This window comes from Macrobrachium rosenbergii, chromosome 1 (assembly GCF_040412425.1).
Source record: "Macrobrachium rosenbergii isolate ZJJX-2024 chromosome 1, ASM4041242v1, whole genome shotgun sequence".
NCBI lineage: Eukaryota > Metazoa > Arthropoda > Malacostraca > Decapoda > Palaemonidae > Macrobrachium > Macrobrachium rosenbergii.
The window spans coordinates 46,627,170-46,646,857 of record NC_089741.1 but is presented as its reverse complement, the minus strand read 5'-3'; the positions used below and the strand labels follow the sequence as shown (position 1 = coordinate 46,646,857).

At 35.3% G+C, this 19,688-nt stretch overlaps 1 protein-coding gene across 14 annotated transcripts in view; it reads right to left on the bottom strand.

The window, feature by feature from the left end:
- Nucleotides 1–19,688, bottom strand: part of ced-6 (PTB domain-containing adapter protein ced-6) — a 187,384-nt gene that overhangs the window by 166,616 nt on the left and 1,080 nt on the right. For 4 of the 14 annotated variants that reach the window (XM_067093884.1, XM_067094616.1, XM_067094160.1 and 1 more), the window contains exons 1-2: nt 6,954–7,123; nt 3,889–4,365 (exon numbers count right to left, since the gene is read on the bottom strand). The gene's annotated coding sequence lies outside the window, so the exon portion shown is untranslated. Of the gene's footprint in view, nt 1–3,888; nt 4,366–6,953; nt 7,181–17,079; nt 17,122–19,688 lie in introns of those variants that run through there. The other 10 variants (XM_067093964.1, XM_067094734.1, XM_067094682.1 and 7 more) reach the window with 4 other exon arrangements.

Here is a 19,688-nt window from a genome sequence, read left to right as displayed (position 1 = left end):
CTATCTATCAGTATACATATGAAATAATTATCTATATATACCTATCTATATATATATATATATATATATATATATATATATATATATATATATATAATATAAATATATTTACTAATGCATTTCTCTCTCTCTCTCTCTCTCTCTCTCTCTCTCTCTCTCTCTCTCTCTCTCTCTCTCTCTCTCTCTCTCTCTAAGTAGAATCATTTTCTAAAAGCTACCAAAAATTCGAAGGAATCCCCTCACCATCCCGCACCCCGAGGAAGACTCCCTTCTTAATTATTCCTTCCCGGCCACAGGACGACCCCCGATGCTGCACGAGTTCAAGGGAGGTGACCGCTAAGACAATATGAAAATCATCTCGACAAAAACAAGTCCAATCGATCAGAACAATGGACTCCATGGACGGGGGAGTTCAATAAGAATGGAGGTGCTTGTTTGGTGTCTATGTCGTTGAGGAAAGTATTGTAGATTATTATTATTATTATTATTATTATTATTATTATTATTATTATTATTATTATTATTACGGAGATCTTCTCTGAGGGCAGTAGCATTGAGAGCATTGGCCGTTTCTACGGCATTCAATTTATATCGAGTCTTCTCTATTCTTTTTATAACCCTTTCATCAGCGTGTAGCTGGTGTATCAAGCTTCTTAAGGACATACAAAGTTTTCCTGTTGTCTGTTTTATGACCTCTGACGTCAGAGGTCATAAAACTAAGACAACAGGAAAACTTTGTATGTCCTCAGGAAACTTGATACACCAGCTATACGCTGATGAAAAGATTATATGAAGAGAAACATGAAAAATATAATAAATTAAATTATAAAATGAATGCGCTTGGCATGTTTCTCGAAATGACGAATTGTTGATATTATTATTATTATTATTATTATTATTATTATTATTATTATTATTATTATTATTATTATTATTACTCCAAAGATGCGACTGGCCGAACAATAAAAACACCTGATCCTCTAAGTTTTTCACAAAGTTTGACCAAAATGACTGTTGGCGAAAAAATAAAAAAACAGAACTACAAGAATAAAATACAATAATAAATTTGGGCCAAAGGCCAAGCGCTGGTACCTACGAGGTCATAAAGCGCTGAAATGGAAAGTGAGAGTAAAGGATGTTTTAAAGGTTTAACAGGAGGAAAACCTCTCAGTTGCACTAAGAAACAACATTGTTAGGAGACATGATAGTAAGATGGAAGAAAGCGAATATGAACGGAGGTATAGTAAAAGGAATGAAAGGGGTTGCAGCTAGGGACCGAAGGGGCACTGCAAAGAACCTTAGGTAACGCCTACAGTGCACCGGGTGAGGTGCACTGACGGCATTAACCCGCTACGGGAAAGTACATGTATTGAAAATATATATTTCTAATATATATTTACACTGACATCATTCTGGATTTCTTTACCATATTAGTGACTCATGCGATAATGAGATTTTAATACATCAAATTACTAATATTACTGTTCAAAGACGTAAATTGACATAAAAAAAAAAACCTGATCCTTTTAGTTTTCCACAAAATTCGACCAAACCGACGGCGTCTACAAATAAAGAAGAGAGCCAAGGAAAGAGTAATATTTTCCTGGCATATTAAAGCCTCGTTAAAACATCATTAAAGGTCGATGACTCACAAAAGAAGGATCAGATTATTATCAAGTAGTTCAGCCAGACCACTGGGCTAATTTATTTACCTCTCGCAGGGCTGGTCCGAGGGATTTCTCTACATTAATGGAAATATTTATATTTTATTTATCAAAGCAGGGCTCTTTAAATATCTGATAACTGTCTGAAAACGATGGAGATTGACAAAATGCCTTTAACTACTTTGTTTCCAAAACTTGACAAAACTTGTTTCATATTTTCATATATTTTAGGCATTCACACAAAAGTTTAGATGTTAATACTACTCAACAATCTCTCTACATAGACTGATCGATTGATTTATAGATTTTAGGCATCCATGCCAAGCACTGAGGCAACTAAGGCCATTCAGAGCTGAGACGAAAATTGACAGTAAAAGTTTGAAACGTGTAACAGGAAGAAAACCTCGCAGTTGCACTATGAATCAATTGTTAGGAAAGGGTGGACAGTACGATGGAAGAGACTATGAACGGAGGTAGAGTAAAAGGAATGAAAGGGGTTGCAGCTAGGGGCCGAAGGGGAGCTGCAAAGGCCCTTAAGTAATGCCTACAGTGCACAGCATGAGGTGCACCGCCGGCACTACCCGCTACGGGGCTCTATACATAGAGATTGGCTCATATTATTATTATTCAGAACACAACCCCTATTCATGTGGAACAAGCCTACAAGGGCCACTGACTTAGAGATTGAAGCTTCCAAACAATATGGCGTTCTTCATTCAGACGAAATTCCAGAAGATTATAAGTTAAAACAGTATAACTTAGTTTTACCAGACCACTGAGCTGATTGACAACTCTCCTAGGGCTGGCCCGAAGGATTAGACTTATTTTACGTGGCTAAGAACCAATTGGTTACTTAGCAACGGGACCTACAGCTTATTGTGGAATCAGAACCACATTATAGCGAGAAATGAATTTCTATCACCAGAAATAAATTCCTCTAACTCTTCATCAGCCGGCCGGGGAATCGAACTCTGGCCTAGCGAGTTCCAGTCCACAGCTCTACCGACTCACCCAACGAAGAGCTGGAGGATTATAAGAAATACAGAAAGAAGAGATCAGCTATCAGAAAAGAAAAAAAAATAAATTACCAAGTTAATATAGAAAAAATATAAACGCATCATGTGGTCTCTCTAACAAATAACCGTGAGTAAAACAAGAGTGACCAATTTTAAGACGTGTCAAAATTACTTGTATGCGTTTGTTCTTTTGATATGACGAATTCCATATTCCACCATAGCATTTGCTTTGTTTCAATTCGTTACTATCCTTTTCATGTCAACATAGGATTGATTTGTTTCAATTTGTTACTGTCATTCTCACTGTTACATATATTCTGCCACTTATTGATTAGGAAGACTTTTTGAGATGATTATATGACTACTAATAGGAATATTTTTGTGACCTTTTCATAGTAGTTGCAGCGTTGGCTGCTTTATCTGTGCCTACAAAGCATAAACATTTCCATGCAACTGTAACAAAAAGCCAAACATAAAGGCATGAACAACTATCAAACAGCCTACCAGTGTGTGTGTGTGTGTGTGTGTGAACATCCACTTTTTCTATTGACGCACTTAGCTCAAGAATGGTAACGCCAAGACACATTCACCCATTCGTACCCAAAAAATGCTGTCTTCAGCTTACCTATACACACAAACACACACACACACACACACACACTAAGACAGAACCCTCAATTCTTTTAAAATGACAACATTGGCCAGCGCTTCTGGACAAAATTCTAATCTAAGAAGTGATACCTGACATTATGTCACCATCAAGAAAAAATACATGGCATATACGCCCGGAACACGTTTCAGATAAAAAAAACTTACTCGTACTCTGACAAAATGAGAAAATAAACCGACCTGACAACTAAAAGGTTCCTCGTAACTTAATCTTGAAACAAAGGAAAAAACTTTGCAAATTAAGACAAAAAAATTTGTTCGACCTATGAACAAATATCAGGAGAAAAAACTATATGACAGCTGAGTTTTTCGTAATTTTTGGATGAAACAAAAAAATCAGACGAATCAATGCAAAAAATAATATTAGAAAAGAAATCTACCTGCCCCCCACGGGCGTCTTTTATTTCTAAAAAAAATATAAACAAATTCTTTCGGTGCAATTTTAAAACAAAAACAACAGGAAATGCGCCCATCCCACTCGCCCCCATATAAAAACAAACAAGTAAATTTCTCCTTCAGAGATCGTGTGTTCAACTCACCTGAAGTATTATTAATCGAAGATGGAGCGTAGGGAAGCTGCGTGCCCTTGAAGGAGATAGGGGGAGGGAGGGTCCCTGGATATGGAACGGAGGGTGGGGGCCAGGGGAATGGGACGGGGGTAGGCTCTACCAACCCGCGCACGCGCGAACGAACTCGCTCACCAACTCAACGACGGCCAACTAGTTTTATAAAACTAGCTTTTGTTGATGCTGGTGGTGGTGACCACGCTTTTATGCTTTTGAGTTACACCAGTTCTGGACAGTTACTTTTGCTTCTTTCTTTTTTTCAAAAATAGAAGAAAGAACTGCAACACCCCACTTGCGCTTAACACTCGTCACGGAGGAGAATTCTCCCAGATATTTTCAACAATGGAAAAATCACTGACAATTTCACGGAGGGGCTCGTTCACCTTCCAACGCGGACTGGCACGTATCCGCTACGGTATCGTTTCATATACCAAATTCGTACGCGTATACCTGAAAATTAACTGGGATGTTAAAACCACAATCAGAAACATACAGTTTAATGTATATATATTTTTAAGAACTCAGAAATTCGTTCTCTAAAACTGACTGACGCGACCTCAAATACCGTTACGTCCAAAATCAGAAATCAGGATTTGGTTGACAAAAGCAGCGGAAACCATGACGAAAATAAACAGAGCAGCGGATGCTAAGCCATGACGAATCCCAGTTCATAGGCGATGGATCTGTAGACACTAAACACTATGTACATTATATATATTTCATAGGCGATGGATCTGTAGACACTAAACACTATATATATATATATATATATATATATATATATATACCATATAATGTACAGTATATATATTATATATATACATATATATAGAAATAATAATCACACAATTACGTGTGGAACAGAAATAAATTTCTGACTTACATCTAGATCGAACCCAGGTCTTTCAACTGAAAGGCAAGGCCTAGTGGGCAGCCCTGCCTTTCAATTGAAAAACCTGGGTTCGATCCTGATGTGAGTCAGAAATTTATATATATATATATATATATATATATATATATATATATATATATATATATATATATATATATATATATATATATATATGTATCTATATATATAACATATATATATATATATATATATATATATATATATATATATATATATATATATCTATATACATAACATATATATATATATATATATATATATGTATATATATATATAACATATATATGTTATACATATATAGTACTATATATATATTTATATTTATATATATATATATATAAACGGTATATATATATATACATATGTATATATATAAACATACACACATACATACATATATAGACTATATTATATTATATTTATATTTATATATACACACACACACACACACACACAACGTTTTCAATGGAAAACTCATCCATAAATAATGTGAATTAAGAAATTAAAAGTTTGCATGTCACCCGACGAAGCCAAATCCACTTAAAAAGTGTAGTTCTTGAGACAAAAAAAAAAAAAAAGATTGGTGTCACTCTCGTTCATCCTGAAATTTCGATGCCCACCCACTCACCAACCAACGCCCCATCCCCCTTCCACATGGAAACGCTTGCATATTCATACATAACATTAAGGAACAATAACATGTGTACACAGGTATCAAACTGATAGTGGTAGTTTATATATATATATATATATATATATATATATATATATATATATATATATATATATATTCTATATATATATAAATATATATATATATATGTATGTATATATATATATATATATATATATATATATATATATATATATATATATATATACTTTAGACATAAAATTACCCAGTCATTAATGACTTAAAAGTCTATATAGCCTAGTGTCAACTATGAAAATCAACTTGGCAAATCCGTATTAACTAAATTGCAATAACTGCAACTCACAAACTGTTATAATAGTAGCCAGGAACTACAACAGACGAAACGCCTAGAATCTAGCTAACCAAACCTTGATATAAGGTGTTGATTATTCGTTGAGTTTATAACTTTTGGGGGGGGGGATTCGGGAATATCAAACATTATATATTCGGCTTTTTATAAGCTTAATGAAAACCACCGAAAACTATTCAGTGGTTCGTCAAAATTTTCGTTTATTAATGAAAGATGAACAGCTTAAAATAAAAGAAAGGGTGTTTAACATACGGCAAAGGTACAAACAACAAGAACAACAACAGCAACAATAATAATAATAATAATAATAATAATAATAATAACGGCTGCAGTAGTATTATCAATACAATATACAATTTACATTTCTGCCTGTAATGACAGTAAAGATTTAACAGTTTAACTAAAACTACGGCAATAGCAGTGGCATAATATTTCATTTTACACTGACTGACTATATTTTCAAGTTTAATGAGAAGTCTCTCTCTCTCTCTCTCTCTCTCTCTCTCTCTCTCTCTCTCTCTCTCTCTCTCTCTCTCTCAATCTCTCATATATATATATATATATATATATATATATATATATATATATATATATATATAATACATAAACATACACATATATATTATATATACATACATACATAGTGTACATACATAGTATATATATATATATATATATATATATATATATATATATATATATATATATATATATATATACAGTATATATAATCACTTATCTACCAAGAAACATACTCTCATCCATCCCGCCATTATTATCAACTAGTTTTTACCCGTCAACCATGGAAAAATGTTTGGAAACATATGCACGAAAAACATCAAAAGAAACTCCTGAAAACGTTTTCCCCTGCGCGCCCCCTCTCACTCAACAGTTCATCCACAAAAACACAAAGGCTGGGTTCAAAAACACGAGCAAATGCAAAAACACTAAGTAAACGTGGACGGACAAGAAAAAGAGGTTGGAGCCTTTAAAAGCACGCAAGAAAACGTGTTCTCAGTCTGGCTGCATAATGAGCCTACATACAATTTGCTATTACTGTACATCTAATCTCATCACAATAGACCCAAGCACTGAAATAAAGAACACTCCGTGTAACTAACCGAGCAAGTTTCTGTCTTAAAAGCAACAGGACATGCAAACGACTGATTTTTAAAAATAATTCCAGATGGCCTTCTTTTTTCCCGGGAAACGCGGATCCTAGCAACGGATTTATCAGTCGCGCGCGCGCTGTGCAACGGCCGCCTACCACAACGACTTCAGCAACACCACTAAAAATTTTCTTCTCGGTGCTGCACATACACCCTGAGACCGAGTCCCTCCATCTTCCTCCTCCTCCTCCTCCTCCTCCTCTTCCACCTCCTCTCCCACCCTTAGCCTCAAGCTCTCAGGTAGTTGCGGTGTTGCAAAATGAACCACTTGCAAAACAGTTGTGAACAAGGCTTCCGTAGTGATGCCTTCACAGGCATAGTCTATCGACTCAAGATGGATATTTTTTAAATGCCCAGGATACTTTGATCGTAAAGACAAAAAATGTACAGAAAACGGAGAGCGATAGTGATCGGGGATGCGGTTAGCAGCTGTCAAACACATTCTGCATCACGCTGTAAAACAGATAGGAGGGGCTTGCACACACAGACACACACACACACATGGCCAACCTCAACTTGCCACACTAGAGTTACGTACTTCTCTCTAACTTTCACACATGCGCGTGCGAGCGCACTACAGATTATGAATAAAAATAAAGCTTACGGATACAGCAACTACCAAACCAGAAGCACTACAAACGCAATGCACCACGGAGTTCCGGCATGAAGAACTTTTCCATGCATCTTTTCGGTTAAAAAGGGTCTCCAACGTCTTGCTAGCGAATGACTAAACTTTCACGCACATACATTCTGAATTTCTCACACTGTGCACGAACTCTGAAATACCTTTTGAAACGTGAGTGGTATCTGGATTTCATACTGTACACAGTAGATGGGCCTAAAAGCTAAATTGAAATGTGGTATGCCGGCTTCAGTTTGTACTAAGATGAGTCACTTGACAAAAAAATATACTTAACAAAAACATTAATTCAAGATAGAATACAGTATTAGATGATATATATTAAAAAGCCAAAACTCAATCACATGCGCATTTTATATATATATATATATATATATATATATATATATATATATATATATATATATATATATATATATATATATATATATATATATATATACATACAAGGAGGAGCATGAGTTAGGCATACATACATACAATATTAATATCATAAAGTAACTAGTATAACACAGGAAACTCATCAATTATTCTTTCTCAAACCATTACTGTCAATTAAATCTCCCTCTCTCTCTCTCTCTCTCTCTCTCTCTCTCTCTCTCTCTCTCTCTCTCTCTCTCTCTCTCTCTCTGAGATAGCATTGCTAGAGTATATCAAGCACTCAACTGGTACCTGACCAAGAAAAACAAAACTGTCTTCATCTACAAGGATAAAGTTAGTCATATTAATCACAACTACTGCTAGATACTGCTACAGATATCTTTATATAAACTATTGCCATTTGTGTACAACCAGCATATCCCAAACTATGCCTGACTCCAATGTCTAATTTGCTTTCTTATTTCAGGTAGCTGGCTGTAAATGCTATCTAACACTTAGTACAACCAATCACGTTTCTAAGTGTTTTATCAAAAGAAGGGGATGACTCCAAGAAGTACAAGTATCACACAACCACAGCCATCCTTTAACAAGAGAATAATGGATAAACTCCTAAAACAGCAGACTTCCAACAGCAATCTCCCACTTCATGGATATTAAAGCCACTCTATTCCATTATCTCATTTACCCCATCTTGCCAACCTCTTTCTCAGTCTCCCTATCCTTCTTCATCCTGACTTTTGATAAACAGGCCTTCATTCCTTTTAATAGCTTATCAACGTTCAGTCTTTCCACATCTAAAACTCCTCAAAACAAAATAGGCCAACTTCCCATCTTCACTAACACTATCCTACCTTACACACACAACACACAAACATTTCATCTCAACAGCTTCCACCCTCCTTTTTTTCAGTTACATTCATTCAACATCCCCACTTTTATTCCAACTTTTGTGAGTTTGCTCCACAATCTCTTCATACATCCCAGCTTTTGTTTCCAAAGGCACTGGTCTTTTATCCAGAATTTTTTGTCTAAGCTCAGCTTACCTATTCTTTAATCCTACCATCATCTGTGAAATTTACTGTCAAAACCTAATTTCCATTAGACTGTATGTTTTCTCTAAGCTACCATCTATCAGTACCATATTATCAACAAACATCACTCATTCTGCATTGCATTCATGATCCCTCTTCTTATCCCAGCATCTACAACTCATGTTCCTTCTCTGACTTCTCACATGACTCCATTCATGAAAATATTTAATAAACAAGGAGACAACACACCAGTCTCAGTCCCACTGCCTCAGCAAACCAGTACTTCTATGTACATAATTTAACACATTTTGCTTTCATCATTATAAATGCTTACATTGTTTTAATCTGCAAGTTTTTCATTATACATATTCAACCACGTAAATATCTCATCCACTTCTATCATAACCTTATCCTTGGCCCATGTACACTGCTTTCAACTTGTTTTCTTTGCTGTTATCTTACACAACTGTTTCCAAACAACTGATCCACATCAATCTGCTCGGACGAGGTAACTGGTTGGAATAATCCCTCATCACTTATTACTTGAATATATAAAGATAAACACTAATATTTCTCAAGAACTGCCACTATTTTCCTGGGCAGGTCATGCTACACAAAAAAAAGGGAAACTCTAAACATAATCCTTTTCCAAATTTGAAGTGATCATCAATATCTTCATTTTGCATGCACTGATATTCTATCTTCTCTTCTCCATTCCATTCCTTCATCTTCTGGGACCTATTCCTTTTCATAGATACAGTACTGTTCCGTCACAGACACCAAAATTGTATCTCAAAATCTTTTGGCATGTGTCATTGTCTCCACTAGTCCTGGTAGATGATACAGTACAAACTCTGCTAAATGAATCTTCCTGATACTTTGAACCTCACTGACATAAGACCAACTGTTCATCTTGATTGTAAATGAAAACTCATTATAGCATTTTTGACACATTTTCCATACTGTACAGTATTCAAATATGTTTAGTTTTGGAAGAATTCTACCACCTTCTCAATTCATCATAATTTCTTAATAATTTACGGAACAATAATAAAATAGTAGTGTACTATAGTGGCTAGTATTGCATAACTAATAGGTTTACAGATCAATTTCAGAGCCATAAAAATTATCCCAAAACTAATTATGTACTTAAAACTACTATAATTTTACAAAAACTGTTTGCCAAAACAGCAAACTATTAAGCTGTGTGGATACAGTAAATGAAGAGTGCTGATCATCGGTAAATGTAAGGTCGCCTCCTCCCCCTCCTTCTTTTTTGTGCAATTTTCATGTATGTATAATTTTACCAATGGATCACCCACAACCCCCTGGCTTTTCACTTTTGAAATACTTTACAACTTTCCATGATAAACATAAAAAAGCTGCATAATGCACAAGTACCATCTGTGCTAGATAAGCAAAAGAAATCTGGCAAACATCAGTACCTTAATTCAATCATTTAACATGGCCTCAGCTACCAAAAATGTCATCAAAGATAAGTACCTCATGGCTACTAAGAAAACAGCATCATCTACTTATCCCAACTAACAGTTCCAAAGAGGGACACAGAAGGGTGACAAGTGAATAAGGGCGATGTCCTATGTTTAGCCAATGCTATGCTACCCTAAAACTTTACCTAACCTTGCAATTTACTTAACTTACTCTATGCGTGCAAACGCACTATATCACAAAACCTATAACAGCATTTGCAAAAGATGTATATTTATATAGTATGAAAAAAGGCCTGTATATTTATATAGTATGAAAAAAGGCCAATAAAGTAATATTTAACCTTAAATTTACCCATAAATACAGCAATTTAGCACACAAAATGTCTCAACCAAGGCCTTCACCATTACATCTGAAGTGTGTATTGATCAATCGTGATAAAGTACTGTATAACTATATACAGCACAGGCATTCCACAAAGTATGCCCCAAGGACTGTAAACTATATATCAGTGTTGTACAGAGCATGTGATACTAAAATTATATACTGGCCTACCATTTCCATTTTCTACCATATATTGTAAGCCCATTTTCTAATGCAAGCATACAATAAAAAAGTAAAAAAACCAATAACCAAAATATAAAGTCCAAACACGTCTACTTAATGATATACAACAGAACTGTTGCAAGCAAGATGTCTAAAGCTGAGTCTATTTTCTATTAAATGAACAACATTTCAATACACCTTATACATATGTTCTGTGATACTGAGTAGAGTAGCATACAACTGTTTACATAAACATTTGTCCAGCACTTGCCAAAGTATAGCCTAGTTATGTAGTGCTGACCACTACACATTACAATTTGATCTTCGTTTTGTAGGTTGTCAAGAAATTATGATAAACTGAGAATATGATAAACTAAGAAGTTGGTGGAATTCCTTCAAAACTAAACATATTTGAATACCAGAAAGGAAGGAAAAAGTCTCGAAAACACTGTTATTGGTTTTCATTTATGAGTACAATGAAAAATTGGTTGCATATCATTGAGCTTCAGAGTACAGAATGAATCATTTAGCAACTGCTTGATTTGTGGCTATTAAAACTGGCATCACAACATCTAGGTTACTGACGCCGTAATAAAACTAAACAGGGAATTTAAAAGATAAATAAATAAATAAGCTTAAAAGGAGACCAGTACAATACTGCATCCTTTAATGTTAAGTATCTACTGTATGAAGAGAAATAGGTCTTAAAAGTGTTTAAAAGGAAGAATGGGAGAAGAAAAAATGAAAAGAATTTACTGCTTTCACAAATGCATGCAAAAGTAAAGCACAGTGCAATTTTCATGCCTTCTTTCTCTCATGTATATCTATTGCAGTATGGTAGTACGTACTTTAGTATCATGCCCTTTTAGTCCTGCACACACACAGAAATTAAGTTTAAACAAGCAGTGAACATACAGTACTGTAGTATTCACTAAAAATAAACAATGAACACTGTGGACTTTTTTTCTTGAGATATCATTCATATATCTTCTAGTATGGTATTTTAGCAAATAATTTTAACAGTAATCAAACTGAACCTCCTACTGTGCTAATGCAAAAGGCTATCCCCAGGTAGTCTAAAAGCGATAAAAGTGACACCATACTTGAGTGCCTGGAAACGACTCCATGTCAGAACTGGCAGGCTTAAGGAAACAAGTGTAACTGGCTTGGGTTACACATAACCAAATCAAAACTTCCATTATTTTAGGTGACACCATCAGACAGGACAAGGTGTCTAGCACAAGAACAATAATGGCATACTTTGTACTGTTCAGTGGTTCTAACAAAGTGGATGAGGCTATCAGGTGACCTGAAGGTGGAGAACCTGGATGCTGTGGGTAGTATCCACGAGGATATGTCTGAACCTACTCTGATAAAAGGATCATTGCTGCTTAAGCCTGATCATCTTGGTTGTCACCAGAAGTATCCTGGACATTGAAAAGTCTTTTAACCACCCATGAATATCATCCTCATTAATGTCATCTCTGCCTTTGCAGAAACTATGATAGAAGTCCATGACTTCGAATTGCAATCTCCTCTCTATCATTAAGTCTATGCCAACCCAACTCCAGAGAAACAGCAAGAATATCATTCCAGCTGTACTCAGTTGTGGATCATCAACTTGAGGGAATAACTAGAAGATTCTGTGGAAAGTACCCAAGTGATTAGCCTCCTTGTCCACTGCCATCACTGCATCCAAAAACCTCTGCAGTTCACTGCTGAGAAAAAAAAAAAAAAAGATACCTAACGCAGTCTTTCTATGCTACCAATTCATGCACTACAAGATGCAATGGTGCACTGTCAAGGAGCAAGAGAGCATTACCCATTCCATGTGATACCAAAGTCAGCCCCCTCTGGTAAAAGATGACTTTCTTCAAAAATGGATAGAGCCCACATTTAACGGCACTGATTGAAACCAAGCTTTTAATAAGCTGTATCAAACCACAGGAAGATTACCCACCATCCCTTGAAGATAAAGTAACAGCTTTGAGTGCCCAACCACCATAAATTTCAGCCTCTGCATACCATATGACTTTGCACAACAGCAAGCAGACTTTGTTTGCTACGCTTTTGACCAGGTAACTTAATTCACCAACCTAGGTGTTCATCATTATTCAGGAGAAAAACAACTTAGGATTATAATTTGAGAACTGATGAGCAGATGCTTGTCAACTAAATCTAGGTACTTCTCTTGAAAATCAGCAAGAAGTGTTCAAAGCTTCACCATCAGTCTTATGGTTAGTTGGAATTTATCAATGTTTGAACTGGAAGAACTGACCTTCTTAAACCTTGACATCTGTGACGCCTTTAAGACAAATTAATTCCTTGGCAGCTGTCTTCAACAGTTTGGTTGCACAACCCAACACAAACTGAAAACTGTTGTTGATACCAGACAAGGGTTACCTCAGACCAAAACATAACCTCCTGCTATATATTCTTACTAAACTTCTCCCCAGCTTATCAGGTACTTTGTATACCATCAGCCTATCCTTGGACTTCGCAATATCCCTCAGAGTTGCCTTCAGCATATCACACTCTGAGTACACAACAACAGGATTGACCCTTATCGAGATTCTGAACGTGGTCTGAAGGCTCAGAACCTTCCTCACCCTCTTGACAGTCAGCAGTGCCATCAGCACACAAAAAAGATCCATACACTGGAATGGGATCAGCCCAAGCAATTATGGGACAAAATGATGAAGGCAACAGAAGATAGCATTGTATAGGTAGTACTATACAATAAAGCATAAAGTGCAAAAAAAGTTCAGATCACACACCTTACAAAGGAGCACAAGATTCACACTTAACAACACAATCTCCCTCCTATTGCAACACGAAAATTACATGATTATTACCCACTTCCTTCCCCCAATCCCATGGAAATCATCCAGCCATTATGTATACAACATTCACATTAACCAAATTAGCACACATACAGTACTGAGCAAGCTTACCTGATTGAATGGAAGTTATTGGAACAATAGTTTTACTCCCACTCAAGAACTTTAAATATTTGCTATGCTGAACAGCTGATGTTCATGCCATCTCCTAAGTATTTGTTCTCATGTGCATGTGTAGCAATTTCTTGCATTTCAGGGCAAATACCATTTAATGGAAACAGCATAGATCAGGGCATAAAATGTATACAGAATAGGTGCAAATAAGTGAAGTATTAAACTCCAGTATCATTACAGTAAAAATATAACATGATGTTTACTGCAGATACAGTGCTTAAAACAGTGAAGAAAACACTGAAGACAAAATCAGATAGTGAATACAGTAGCTGTAAGTTTAACTGATTACAAGCCTAAGCTAACCATTATAACAACAATCTGCATTGCATAGCAACAAGAGCTGATGTTACTTCAGCAGGCAAAGTTCCAAGGTAACAAAACAAAGACAACAATGAAAAATCCAGTAGGAACTGCATTGCAAAGATGATCATGTCTGATATTATTTTACTATATGGGTACATTCTTCATCTTAAGCCCTTGATTACCTACCACTAGACAACAATCAATACAATTATAGTCTTTCTGCCTATCATATTGTTCCTTGCATCATCCTTCAGTACAAATCTGTTCCAACAAAAATGCCACAAGACAATTTCGGCTGATTATTGGAAGAATCTTTGATATTTCACTGTTGTCTTGGATGAAGTGATGTATAACATTGAATTGTTTGTTGAAGAAGGCGACCCTACATTTTGTGCACAACTTTCAAGAGTTCACGGATTTAAGGAGGAATAACTTTCACTAGAGGCTGAGGAGCAAGATGCTAGCCATATACTGTCGCTAAACTAACAAGAGCAACAAAAGCCTAACAGACATGTCCCACTACAAACATATTTAGTATAAGACGCAACATGAAGAGAAACTTTGGATACTAGATGAGAGTTGGAAGAATTGCCCAATACTTTCTCAAATTAGCAAATGTTGACAATATGTACATAAAAATTTCTGGCAGGTCAAAAATACACTCCCCATTTAGACTGCATGAAAATAGATATGTAATGGGAAGCTTTAGCACAAGAGACATATAGGCTATACGATGTATCTGCTTATCTGATTTGCACCTGTTGTAGACTTCATTTTGGTGTATTTCTTAAGACGACTTAATATACTGAACTCTATTATTCTTGAAATTCTAACAATACTGAAAACTGTACATCCCAATCACAAAAATCTGCAGGGTGTAAGTTTGCTGAATCAAGAAAACAAAACTTCAAAAGGAAGACAACTTCCATGCATATTAATTTATAGCTTTAACCAATTCTTTCAAGCAAAAAATATGTAATTAAAAATTCATGTAGTTTTCACAATCAGGGCCTGTTAAGGGTAACACATAGCAGGCAAAGAAGGAACAACAAACATTATGTAAAAACTAAAAACAAACTTGTGAGTGACCAATAAACTGTAATTGAAAGAATAACGCTTTGACGGAGTTTCAAAATTAAGTGTATCATTTCTGTAGATTATAAAACAATCAAGGCAGTGCTAAAGGGCTGTAGCTTTACCAAGTTCTGGGGTAATCTATGACAGCAGGATACTACTGTGACCTAAGCTGTATTTTGGTCTTATCCCTACTTATTGGACAACTGAGCAGAAATGCACTGAAAGTACAGTACTCAATACATACTACAAAAATAAGATATGCTCTCCTTTATAATCTCCAATGTTAACATAAAAACTGATAAAGTTCCTGACCACTGCTCAGCCAAACTATCTTTGAAAATTGTTATTTGCCCATAGGAGAATAAAAATAATCATCTTGTATTCAGGAAGCTACTCCTTCAGTGATCATCTCAAAAGAACTGAGTGGTAGTTTTCTAAAATCTTGAGGAACATGTGGGGTTGTGAACGTCAGCCACATCCCAAAATTCTGTGCTTACAGTGAAAGACTAGAGGGGTCAGTCAAACACCCACCTAAAATTATCAGATTCCCAGTCGTGTGTATGACCAGGTGTGGGCTAACTCCTGTAATCTCCTAAACAACAAGTGAACTTAGAGCTCAATAGTTACATTCACAACACTGAATTATACTCCAATAAAGATTTACATAAATCTTGTCTTTCCCATAAAGGGAAAACAAGATAATTGTTAAAGGGAACTGAGAAAGCACACTGTCTAACCTAAATCCTTGGACAGATACTTCGTTCTATAGCTCTCCTGTACCTGTCAGACCAATACAAACAAAAGTTGGGCTGCCTACAGCAAGAAAGGGCACAAAAGTGGAGAGGTTTCCCTTTGCCAATCTAAGACCAACCACACACCTTTGGTGCAATGCAAAATTTATCCGAGAGGATAGCTACTCAACAACTGGCTACCCATCATATGGCCAGGGAGAAAGCACTCATGGGGCCAAAGGTGTTCTCTTAAGGACACAGGTAGGAAGCCTGTCAGTCAGGACCATGCCAATAATACCTAGAACTGAAGACTTTCCTAAATGTGATTATGTGGGTGTAATTCCAAACTCAATGCGCTAAAATGAACATTATCTTAATCTTCCCATCCAAAACACCAGAGATTCTTTTAAAAAAACATGGGATCAGAAGGTGGAAATATCAAGCTCACCTTCTAGTTGGCTAGTGCTTTACAGAGGAAGAAGCAGAGGCACGACACCCTGACGGAAGTACTTCGGGAGAAACACCAAGGACAGAATTTTGGTCGTTCTATTATAAACCTTCCCAAAGAGGTGACTAAGAACTTGTTATAAGCCTAAATCTTCATATAAGTATATTTATGTAAAAATACAGAATTACACTAGAAACAAAAAATATGATCACTGTTCTAGTATCCCCCAATATGTATACTTAATACAAAAGTAAAACTATATAGTATTAATACTTCAAACTTTACAACAAAGTCAAGAACTGTAACAGTTCATAAAACCAAGATATCTTGATTATACAACGGCTGAAGAAAAAGTGACTGATTACAGACAGGTGATTGGGCAATCCTGCCATGCACCTGCCTGCCACAAACTAACCACCTTGTTACTAAACTTGTATGTACTCCTTTACTGTACTTACCAGAGCTCAACGATGTATTCAACCAGCAGAAGGACAGGGACACTGAAATTACAATGAAAATTAATCTTTTGTGAATCAAACTATATACAGTATAAAAAATATTAAGCACATATTAAAAATCAAATTTTTAAAAAATGTTTTAATATTGCATAATATACAAACTACAACACAAATGAGTAAAGGTATGCCTTTCAAACTGAAGCAATTACAAGTGGTAGAACATTATGGAATACAAGTGGTAGAACTTGCAATAATTCTCTTAAGTATGACTATGATGCCCACCAACCCATATTCGTGCATGTTATTCCTTAGCCCATTATTATTATTATTTAGATTGACAAGATTACCAAGCCACATTTCTAGACTCTCGTAAGATTCACAGTCTAAGGGAACAAAGGAGAGCCCCCAGTATAAAATAAGAGGAGGGTTTAGAAATAACTTGCTTTGCAAATTCTGAATGATCCAGCACAATAAACCCTTCTAACTAGGCAAACAATTTAAAGGTGCACTGAGTGGGTTGAAGCTATGGAACCATCAATCCTTTATGCAAAAGCAAGATCGTTATCGTCTCAACAACATATGGCTGTCATGAGCAAAAATGAGATTATGGGAGTCAACACAGCTTCAGCAAAATTACAAAAATGTCAAGGGGATAAATAAATGACCAAGACCTGATGGGAGTTCAGGCAGAAAAAGCACTTGACACAGATGAGTGAAGAGACTCATTATATATACTGTATACCTAACCCTATAAAGGTAGGGGCTGATGTAAAAATGCGTATGATACTGTGAACATAGTTTGTCCACTGCTGTCATGTTATCATGCTTCTATTTTCTACAATTTTATCAAGGCTTGCTCTTCTTAAGGCCAATCCCTCTCCCTTGGCAATTAACACCTATTTTTTTAACCCTTTTCCTTGTTTCTTTTACACTACCAGTCCCATCATTCTTCACAAAAAAAAAAAAAAAAATTAAACAATACAAAAATAATCACTGGTTGACGAAAATTCTAAAACTGTACGCATGAGATTACTCCCAAAGTAATCAAAACCCTATGTAAACATATCTTAGGTGGAAAGTGTAACTTTTCTAAATCATATCAACGAGGATCTCATAAAATGATCACTTTCAATCACTGATTTCATCCCCTGGATCCATAATCATGACGTGGGATAATCTTTTATCAATGGAAATACAGTATATAAAAAAAGCAATCATGACACTTGTTTTTACTGTTGAAAGTTGTTTTCCCAGACCAGTGATTACTGTATATTGTAAATAGTATTAATTTTCATACAATTTCTACCTTTTTTTTTTAGAAGCATTATACTTTATTTTTTTACTATGATTTTTCAATTTTGGGGTCAAAGCAAAATTCCTCATGTAATTCTCAGATCATTATTTTTGGAAGAATACTCTGAAACATCTAATCTTATAAAGTACAGTATCTCTACTGTAGGAGGAGAATTTACCATAATTCCTTTTACATGAAGTAATCCAAATTTTCAACAAACCAAAAATGTTGTTGAATTTCTAGTGTTTAAAAAATCTTAAACATTTCAATTTTCATAAAATAGATGACTTTTCACTAAGACACTTTTCTTATGATAATACTTTATTACTGTACTGTATATCAGTGGTAGGATGTTCAACAAAACTTATGTCTCCTTACTACATGATAAACAGCTAAGTAATACATAATAAATAAGATTCTCCAGGCTTCATATATATTCAAACACACACCTTCAGTCTCTTAACATTATCTTCCAAGTCACTGCAGAGCAGTTTAATCTCCTATAATGTACTCCCATACTTATTACTGTACCTCTTAATAAGAGAACCATACCTAGAGACTAAATACGAATGTAAATGTTAAGCTGCAAGAATGAAAAATTCATTAGCAGATGATAGCTGCTTAATTATGAAACTGAAAGGTATGCCCATTATTCAATATCCAGCACTGTCACAGAATTACTCACAACACAAAGACTATCCCTGGAGAAAGAGCCACAACTGTATCCTGTATATCAATACTTTTCCAAATTGGGAGAATTATAAATTAATATTTTCCACATGATAACATCAGAAGCCATATATTCTTTGTGCATGAGAGAGAGAGAGAGAGAGAGAGAGAGAGAGAGAGAGAGAGAGAGAGAGAGAGAGAGACTGATTCACATAGGGCCAGCAATTTTTAAGTATTTTCTTTTCTAAGGGCTTCATATCTTTTTATCAAGAGCTGTAGTACATGTATGTAAAATGTGCAGATCCCAGCAATTTGGAATCTGTAACCAATCCAAGATGGTGAAAAGAAAGGCCATAATAATCACAGTGATTCTGATTTTTCTGTACTGTTCCTTAACCAAACAAATCTGTATAAAAGTGACCTTAAATCACTGCAAAAAGTACTTCATACCATAGTGACCAATGTCCACTTACACATCCTCTAATTAAAATGCGTAAGTAAAACCAATACTGCATACAATTATTAAAACACAAACACAACAAACATGTAGAATAATTCAAAGTTCAAAGCTTTATATACTTGAAAAATAAGCCAAACAATTTGCAATTACATGAAATGTGTAAGAGTAAAGGATATAAACTACAAT